Consider the following 8,837-nt stretch of genomic DNA (forward strand, 5'->3'; position numbering starts at 1 on the left):
CTTTACACCTGTCTGTCTGTCTGTCTGTCTGTCTGTCTGTCTGTCTGTCTGTCTGTACAGTAGCATGCAAAACCTGACACACAAACAAAAACAGCAACTCCAGGTGCGTAAAACAGCAGTGTTTCTCTTGTTTTTTATGTGTGGACAGTTTGATTTTCTGGGTTGATGCACTGACTCATTGAGGCGGGTTTTGTGCTCCCTGCTGTGGTCTAGTGGGTCTCATTGGTCTGTGCTGGTTTCAGGAGTTCAGTATCAGTCCTTTGTGGCTGGTGGTCTCCAGGCTTGACTAGTGGTCTGTTGCCTTTGGGTTATTTTGGTTTGTTTCGCCCTGCACCTCCTCTAACACCTGCCTATGGGGTAGAGAAACCTCCTTCTTTAGTCGTTGCTTGTTTCAGCCATATAACGGCCCTCTTGTGCTGCGTACGAGCTGCGTACAGGGGAGAGGGAGGGATGGAGTTAGGGCATTGTTTGGATTTTGAGTGATTCTGCATTTGTGCTTCTTTCCTGTGTGATGGAGTATAATGGACAAATATCCAGCGGCAGCCTTTTCAAAGTGAGCAGAGTGCCAGGGATAGGGCAGATTGAGAAAGTGTGTGTGTGTGTGTGTGTACGCTCCAGGCCCCCATGAGCACTTTCACAGATTCTCGTAAGCATTGACTTAGCAGTGAACTCTCTATTGGTATCGACAAGAGAAGAGGATGAGAAGGGAAGGAGAGTGAGCTGATATTGTACGATCACGATGCACCATGCTCGGTCTTTGTCAATCTGTCTTTGTCTCTTTGAGCTTTTGTCTCTGTATTTATTTTGTTTTTCTCTGTATTTCCCTTTTCTGTTGACATTAATTCGGGCTGTTTGTTTGTTTTGTTATTTCTTGTGGTCATTTTTCCCTCCATTTGCATTAGTTGGTTTGTATTTTTCAGTTTTTGTTCATCATGTTGCGTGGCATCTCTACCCAGTTTTTAAAAATTCTTTGTCTTCTTACACTTGTTGTAGAAAAAAGGCAGATTTTAGTCTCAGACTTGGTGCCTTTTTTTAGTTCTGTTTAGTTTAGTTGACATTAAACACGTTTAAAATGAAAAGAATGACATGATAAATCCAAGACTAATTTCCATTGACGTTGTTGAATCAAAATCACCATAAAAAAACACGTTCAATCAGAAAAATAGGACTTCTTACCGTTCTACCTTTAGCTTTTGCTGTTTGATTGAAAATCAAACAGGCGATTGAAGCAATACCAATCAATGGATTTGGATTGCTTCAGTGGATTTGGAAATTGATTAAATTCCCACTAATGGAATTTACTTGGGCTCAGATAAAGAACATAGAGAACTGGCAACACATACTTATATATTAAACAACAGCCACAAAGCAGACAAATGAGTTGTGACTGTCAGTCAGGTAAACAATCAGCTTTTACTTTGTTTTCAAATCAAGTCCCGTCAGTTTGATTTACAGTCTGTAACAATAAAAAAAGATTGAATCTGGGAAAAATGTTGCTCAGCGGGAGAAACAGTTGCATCCTAAAAAGTAAAAATGCCTTTTTCTGTCTGGTCTTTGTCCTGTCCCCCCTGTGTGTCTCCTGTCCCCTCTGTGTGTCTTCAGCTCTGTGTGCCTGCAGACCCATCCGTGTGTAAGTGTCTGCTTAATGTACGCCCGGGAGCAGCAACACGGTCCTTCGGCTGCTCGGGTCCTGCTTTGCTCCGTGTCATGTTCTCGGTTTAAACAGTTTAGAAACACAGTATCACGCTCGGCAGCAGAGGACACGCGGCAGTGTCATGGGACGTCTCTTCTGCTGCCACTGCCTCTGCAGCGTGTGTGTATTCTGGTGCCCAGTGCCTGTCAGCGAAACAGGAGTCTGCCCACCACTTCTCAGATTCTAGCATACAGCAGCACATTTAGAGTCTCATCTGGCAAGGAAATGTAGCCCTAATCCAATTGGTTGGAGCTTTAGTAAAAGCTTTTCTAATTGGCCGATATGGCAGCTGGCAGCCGAGGTTCCAGTAAGCACAACAGGGAGTTGGGGAGAGTCCCAGAGGTGCACAAGAGGCTGAACAGAGGGCAGATAGCAGAGGGTGCTACTGTTTTCACTCTTCTTCCACATGGCATTAATAAAGGAGCCATCTGTACACTGCTCACTTAGATCATCCAGAGGACCACGTCTCACTTTCAGCTGTGTTTGCCAAGCACACATGCAAATACGCAAATACAAACATGCAAACATGCAAACATACATTCCAACTGCAGGAACGGGAACGGCTTTCGTCACACGAGCATGTTCGAGGAAACCTCTTCCCAACTGGCCAAAGAACAAAGACATTAGCACAGGAGTATTGACACTGTGTGTGTGTGTGTGTGCGTTACAAGAGGAAGAGTGGGTCTTTGCAAAGAAAAGAATTCTGCTTCCAACAGCCAATGCAGCCGTTCCTGTTTCCTTTCACCTCAGTGTGGAATCCAGGAATAGTTCAGAGGGACAGAGACAAGAGATGAGAGAGAGGGAGAGAGAGAGAGAGGGAGAGATGGAGGGAGAGATGGAGAGGGAGAGGGAGAGAGAAACAAGGGGAGACAGACAGAGGCAGGCAGTGTGGGAGATGGCCATGTAAGGTTTCCTGCGCCACAGCTTGCACCACTCTACACACACTGAACCTGAAATGAACTGTTCAGGGTTCGGTTTGTCTCCATTAACTTGAACTTTGGCTTCGTGTGGCTGCTTGACAATGAAACAAAGGCCTCCTTCACCATGAGATGCATTAGGGAACTAGAGCTAACAGTGAGTTCTTCCTGAGGAATGGTTTGTCGAGTTTGTTCCTATTTAATTCACATGTACAATAGCAGTGCACTGTTTGAATGTACTGTTTATGATGCATTCATTTCCTCTTTGTCCTTTGCCATCTTTTTCAAATGTTCCTTTAAAGGACCAGTGTGTAGGATTTACTCGCATGGCGGTGTGGTTGCAGGTTGCAACTCCCTCGCTTCACACTCCCCTTCTGAGTGCAAGGGAGAAACTCTATCTAAAGCCAGTCTTTGGTTTGTCCGCTCTGGGCTACGGTAGAAACATGGCGGTTCAGCTTGAATTATTGCAGCTGTTGCACAAACATCAAAAACCTCAGCAATCTATCGTACGTTATTTTCTCAGATCAAGTCCAGTGTTTCTTTAATTAGCGAGGACAGTGAAGAACGAATTGCAGCAGCAGTGTGTGTTTACCATGCAATTGAAAGTCAAATATTGACATGTTTTATCACAGAGAGAATGCTCCAGATGGCATTGTCAACCACTTAATGTGGGTTTACGCAGAATCCCTGTTCTACAAAGTGAGATGAAGCTCAGAGAACATACCGACCCTAAAGGAAAGTGGATATACATGTCTGCACTGTGCATGTCAGAATGTTTGGAATATTGTAATAATCATTTTTAAAAGTACCTCAACCAAGAAAAGTGCAAATTCAACTATGATCCGATGAATGTCACACAAAGTCCTTCCTGATCATACACACCTGTCGTTTACATTATTTGAATTCATTTTTAAGTGTGTCATTGGGTGGAAGTCCGCTCTGTGCATATTCTAATTCACCCGTGATGTGATGATGGATTTACCAGGAAAGAGCTTGTTGTGGCGGACATGTGGGCAAGGAGAGTTAAGAATGCCTGATGGTTTATTAGCGTGCAGTTAGCAATACCTCAACTGTCACTTATACACTGATTATTTATTCTTTTAACGTGGTCATAATGCTTCACATCCTTTCACTCTGAGACCTTTGGTGTGGTCTGCATAGTCAACACTAAGCTGTTTCATGGCAAAAGTAGCTCCAATATAAGTGTTCCTACCCCCTCAATGTCCGTACGATAACCTGGGTGTGGTGTTTTTACTTTATTATTATTATTATTACAATAATCCGACTGTTGCATTTCTCTGACTTTAGCAGCTACTGAGGGAGTGAATGGATCGGGTAGGGAGGACGTCTTCACTTTGACAGTTTGCTGTGGGAGACCCATCTGCTCTATCACTCAGCTACTGTGACTCACTGAGTGTGACCTCTCTGCACTGCCTAGTACACACACACACACACACACATCACTCACTCACTCACTCACTCACTCACTCACACTCACACTCACACTCACATCACACTCACACACCACAATCACACTCACACTCACACTCACTCACACTCACACTCACACTCACACTCACACTCACACTCACCACACCACCACACCACAACACACACACAGTGACAGAACATATAAACACGTACAAACACATGTTGTAACCCATCATATACAGGACCCACCAAACTCGGAGCTCGTCTCCTCTTCTCTTTCGCTCTCTCTCACTCATTCGTGGACACACCAGACGACACACAACCCTCCCCTCTCCCTGTCTTCTAATGTCCCAGCTCTGCTTACTGCGTCAAAAAGAGCTTAGATCAGGGAAACCATAGCTTACCCTCATTCACACTTCCTGGAAGATCGGGCTATTTATTCAGACCATGTTTGGGCCGAGGCTGGATGGTTGCCAGTTTGAACCCCAGTATGGTTTAAGAGATTTGGTAGAACCAAACCACTGTCAAGGTGCCGTAGAGCAAGGCAGTCACCTCCATTTGCTCCAACAAGCTGCTGAAGGCCGTGGTTGTACTCTAATAAGTTTTTTTTTTTTTTTTAAATTGTATATTTTATTATTATTATTATATGATAAATTGTGCATGCTGATTTCTAACACTGTAATTTATTTTTAAAAAGTGAGAACAGAGACATAAGTAGTATTTATAGTAAATGACATTAAGAGCAGTGTTTGTTCCTCATGTGTGATATGCTGTGTTTATGAGCTTCATCTGTCACTGTTAAGTCTCCATTCATCTTTCTTATTAATGCATTAAACAGAGCAGATGAAGGGTTGTTGGCTCCCCTCTTTGCTAACAAACAGCAAAAATCCTGCCAGCTCTTGTTGTAGGTTTGTGGTGTCTGTGTGTGGTTGCTGTTAGTGCCTTGAAAAACATGATCCATCTCAATCTGCCTTAATCGGCATTTGACAACAAACTGCGCCGAGTATCGCAGGGAACAACTTGTTATTTTTAATCCAAAGAAGCATTTGTTTCCACAATGTAGCCACCCTAGCACCATTGATACTTGTTTTTCCTGACTTCAAGACACTAAGAAATAAAAAAATTAAAAGTGCAGAATATCATCTTTTGAGTGACACACGACTGTGAAGTAGTGAAGTGTCACTCACTAATCCTTACCTGATTAAAAAGACCAGTCTGATCGTTCAGGGTTGAACTCTACAGAACACTAGGGAATGTCTGTCTCCATTAAATAATAATAAAAAATAATATCTCCATTAGACCGATTGAAAGCATTTCTGCTGCTTTGATAGGAGCCCACGAGAAAAAGTCTTGGGACCAATTCTGAGTCCTTCATCACAGCTTGAGAACACAGGCTCTAGATGAAAATAAGCATGAAAAGAAACACTTCATCTGAAATGCATGAAGGAAATTAGGGAAACTTATCCTTACACTTAAAAGCAATGACAGAAAAAGATTTCCCTGGTAGTTTGTGCGTGTGCATACAGTATGAGTGCCTGAAAGCAATATTTTCCCTCCACTACTATGACCCACTGACCGGTGTTAGCAGATTAATTGCTGTGTTCATGTTAAGCTGTGGCGTATCACCCGTAATTGGTAATGGAGATTATCAGCGAGATGCAGTGTGGGTCTCCGTATGTGTGTGTGTGTGTGTGGGGAGGGGTGTGTGTGAGATTTCTTTTATCTGATTAGGAAGTTTATCTAATAAAGTAGGATTTATGGGATTCTAGTCTCTCTCGTCTGCACACACACACAGAGGATCGCACACAGAATGCATACGATTGACAAAATGATATAACATGCTATGAACTGTGCTTTAAGTGTGTGCTGGTAAGATCGCTATGTGTGTATGTGCAACGTCACGCACACAGAGTTTAGAATCAGATATTTCTGTACAGCAGACGCACACGCTTGCGTCGCGCGCCTCCTGAATCCGCCCGTGTTTGTTGTGCTTGCTGAGAGGATGGGGGTAAAAAGCATAGGATCCGACAGAGCAGCACACACTCTCACACACACACACACACACACGTCTCTATGAGCAGACACACACACGCAGGAAAACTTCACCATATTTCTCCTGAGATCTTTCGGAGCCACATCATCGTCTCACTCCAGCACACACGTCGATGTCAGCCTGACTCGCGTACGCACAGCCAGCTGCCTGTGTGCGTGTGTGTGTGTGTGTGTGTGTGTAGCTGTGAATGAAGGACAGCAGAGCAGGAGATGTGTATATGTGGGTGCAAACGGTTGTGTCTTTGCTTGAATTAATAAGCCATCTCACTGGCTGTTTTGTTCTGTATCTGCAAGGTGTTTTTCATCATGGCTGGCTCACAGCACACAGCTCATTGTGTGTTATAAAAACACGATAAAACACGAGCGCACACAGGACACAAAAGATTAAGAGTGAATATACTCTGTTGGATCTTCATTGAAATCGTGCATCCTTCTTCAGTCCGTGTGTCATATAATTGTTCATTATAATATAATAACTAATACTGCATTTGCTTCATTTGTGAAGTAACCTGGATAAAACGGTGAAATGTTGAAAAATCACATGAAGGCGTTTAACACTTCCAAACAAATTTTCCTAAATTTGAGGGTAAATAAAAATGAAATTCACCTTCAGAACTTTCCGTGGCTGTTTGTCCTCAGCATGTGATTACACATTTAGTTAGTGGTTTCTCACATTGCTGTGCAACAACTTTAAACAATGCTCCAGTGGATGTGTCTCAAATAGTTTGCACTCAGCTGTGAGTTTTATGTGTAGGTGGGGAGAGTAAGAGCCACATGAATACAGTATTTTTTTTATCTATAAAAAATAAAATTAAATAAATATATTGCTGAGAAAAAGAGCTGTGTAAATATATAATGTGTTAAGAACCCTGTAAAGCAATTACTGCACTCTCTGCACAACTTTGTTGAGTGAAACATAGCCAGGCTACTGTGGGATGTACCTTTTTATTGGAAATGTTATGCTGCTCCAACTCACTGGCTTTTTATCCCCAGCTTGTTAGAGCCATAGTCCGACAGCTCCCACACAGCTCTCACCAAACAACATCTCACGCCAGCCCAAAACACAGAAAAACAGCTGAAACCGCATATCATGCCGGCTCGGACATACAGGAGGACATACAGCCATTAGAAACTGACACGGCCGACAGATGTAACTCATCTGTGGCTCCGATCGTAAGGCTCACAGAAAGAGTCAGTTTTGATTTAAATTGAAATAGAATGGTATGTTACCATGCAGATGAACGCTGCGGCAAACAAACAAACAAACAAACAGGCACTGGCAGTGACACTAACCACTTGCAGTACTTATTCTAGCTCAGGCTGAGTGAGTGTGGGCATGACATTGTGGTTACCAAGTGGGCACCTTCCTTCACAAATGAGTCACTGAGTTAGAGACACGACACGTCAAGAAGGCTGAACAGTGTCTGCCAGCGTCCCTTTAACACCTCTTTCTGTTCCCAGTCTCTGCAGACCCAGTCACATCGCACTGATATCAAGTCATGATCTTGGAAGCATGGGCTCCTCTGGCGGGAAAGTTGCAACGCCTGAGAGCTCCCATAGTAAAGGCTCGGTGGAACAAGCTGGGCCTCTGCTCATTAGTGTTAAAAAACAGGTCTGATATGTCGCTGGGGGCCTTTATCCAGTGAATTTAAAATGAAATCTAAAAAAGCAGCCAGTGTAGAGCTGCTAAACAGGGGTGATATGATTTGGTGCCGCAGCTTCAATGAGCACCAAGTGGGAAAGATAACAATACAAAGACCATGATCATGACTCATACCCTTTAATCAAGGAGAAATGTGTCGGCTTTATCTGCTGTGCTTTATAATCTATTAACACTGCTTTTCATGGAAAAAGGGAACTGTCTCACTCTGAAGTCATATAATAAAAAGAGTTTACAAAGAGAGACCTCAGGATACTTGTTCCGAAGCAGAAAGGAAAGATCTTCCCCGTGTGGTTTGCTCTGAGGACTTGCATCCTGTGAGAAGAGGGGATTTTATTAAGATTGTTAAGAGTGATGTAATGATAGACTGTGAGTTGTAATATGTTTGGTAACTCGTAACATGAAATATTTGATCATAATGTGCATTTAATGGGCGCGGAGACAACTGTTGGTAAATCCATATGAAACGATGTGTGCTGTTTAGCTCAGTTGATGTTAACTCTTTTTGACAACCTGTGATCTGATCTGTTTATTTTGCTGTTTATTTTATTTAGTGAGGGATGTTTGCTCTCCATGGTGCTGAAATTCTCCGTTTTTATTCAGAAATAAGTCATTATAGACTTTCTTTGAATTCCTTTTGCACCAGTTGCTCGATATCATAAACACATCTCTACTTCACATCTTTCATTACTTACATTATAACGATGGCCATTTCATTGGCTGGTTCATGGACTGCTTGGCTTTCCTGTCCTGTTTCCTTTCCTTTCCATGTTAATCCACAGCGTTGGTGGATTTGGTAGGAATCCTGGGTTCAGGTGGGACAAGAAATTGCTTAAGAGAAAAAGCTCTTTATAACAAATACTCAGATTATTTTCACCTTTAAAAACGACAATTTGCTTTGATGTGTAAGCAGTGTAAACCAGAGGAAGGAAAGAACTCAGAGCTATGCATAAATAAGAAGAATATTTAGCGATGCAGGTGGAGGCGGTTAATTGTGAATCCATGACAGGATTTATTTCCGCTGGAATGCACCGCGTTACTGTAGGTCGCTTCATGGCGACAAGAAGATGTAGACCACGAACAA

The 8,837-nt window shown here is 42.8% G+C and overlaps 1 protein-coding gene across 5 annotated transcripts in view; it reads left to right on the forward strand.

The window, feature by feature from the left end:
- The window catches only part of strbp (spermatid perinuclear RNA binding protein), a 73,145-nt gene that overhangs the window by 2,544 nt on the left and 61,764 nt on the right, over positions 1-8,837 (forward strand). The window lies entirely within an intron of this gene.

Source organism: Morone saxatilis, unplaced genomic scaffold (genome assembly GCF_004916995.1).
Source record: "Morone saxatilis isolate NCDOM2014 unplaced genomic scaffold, NCSU_SB_2.0 Contig21, whole genome shotgun sequence".
Classification (NCBI taxonomy): Eukaryota; Metazoa; Chordata; class Actinopteri; family Moronidae; genus Morone; species Morone saxatilis.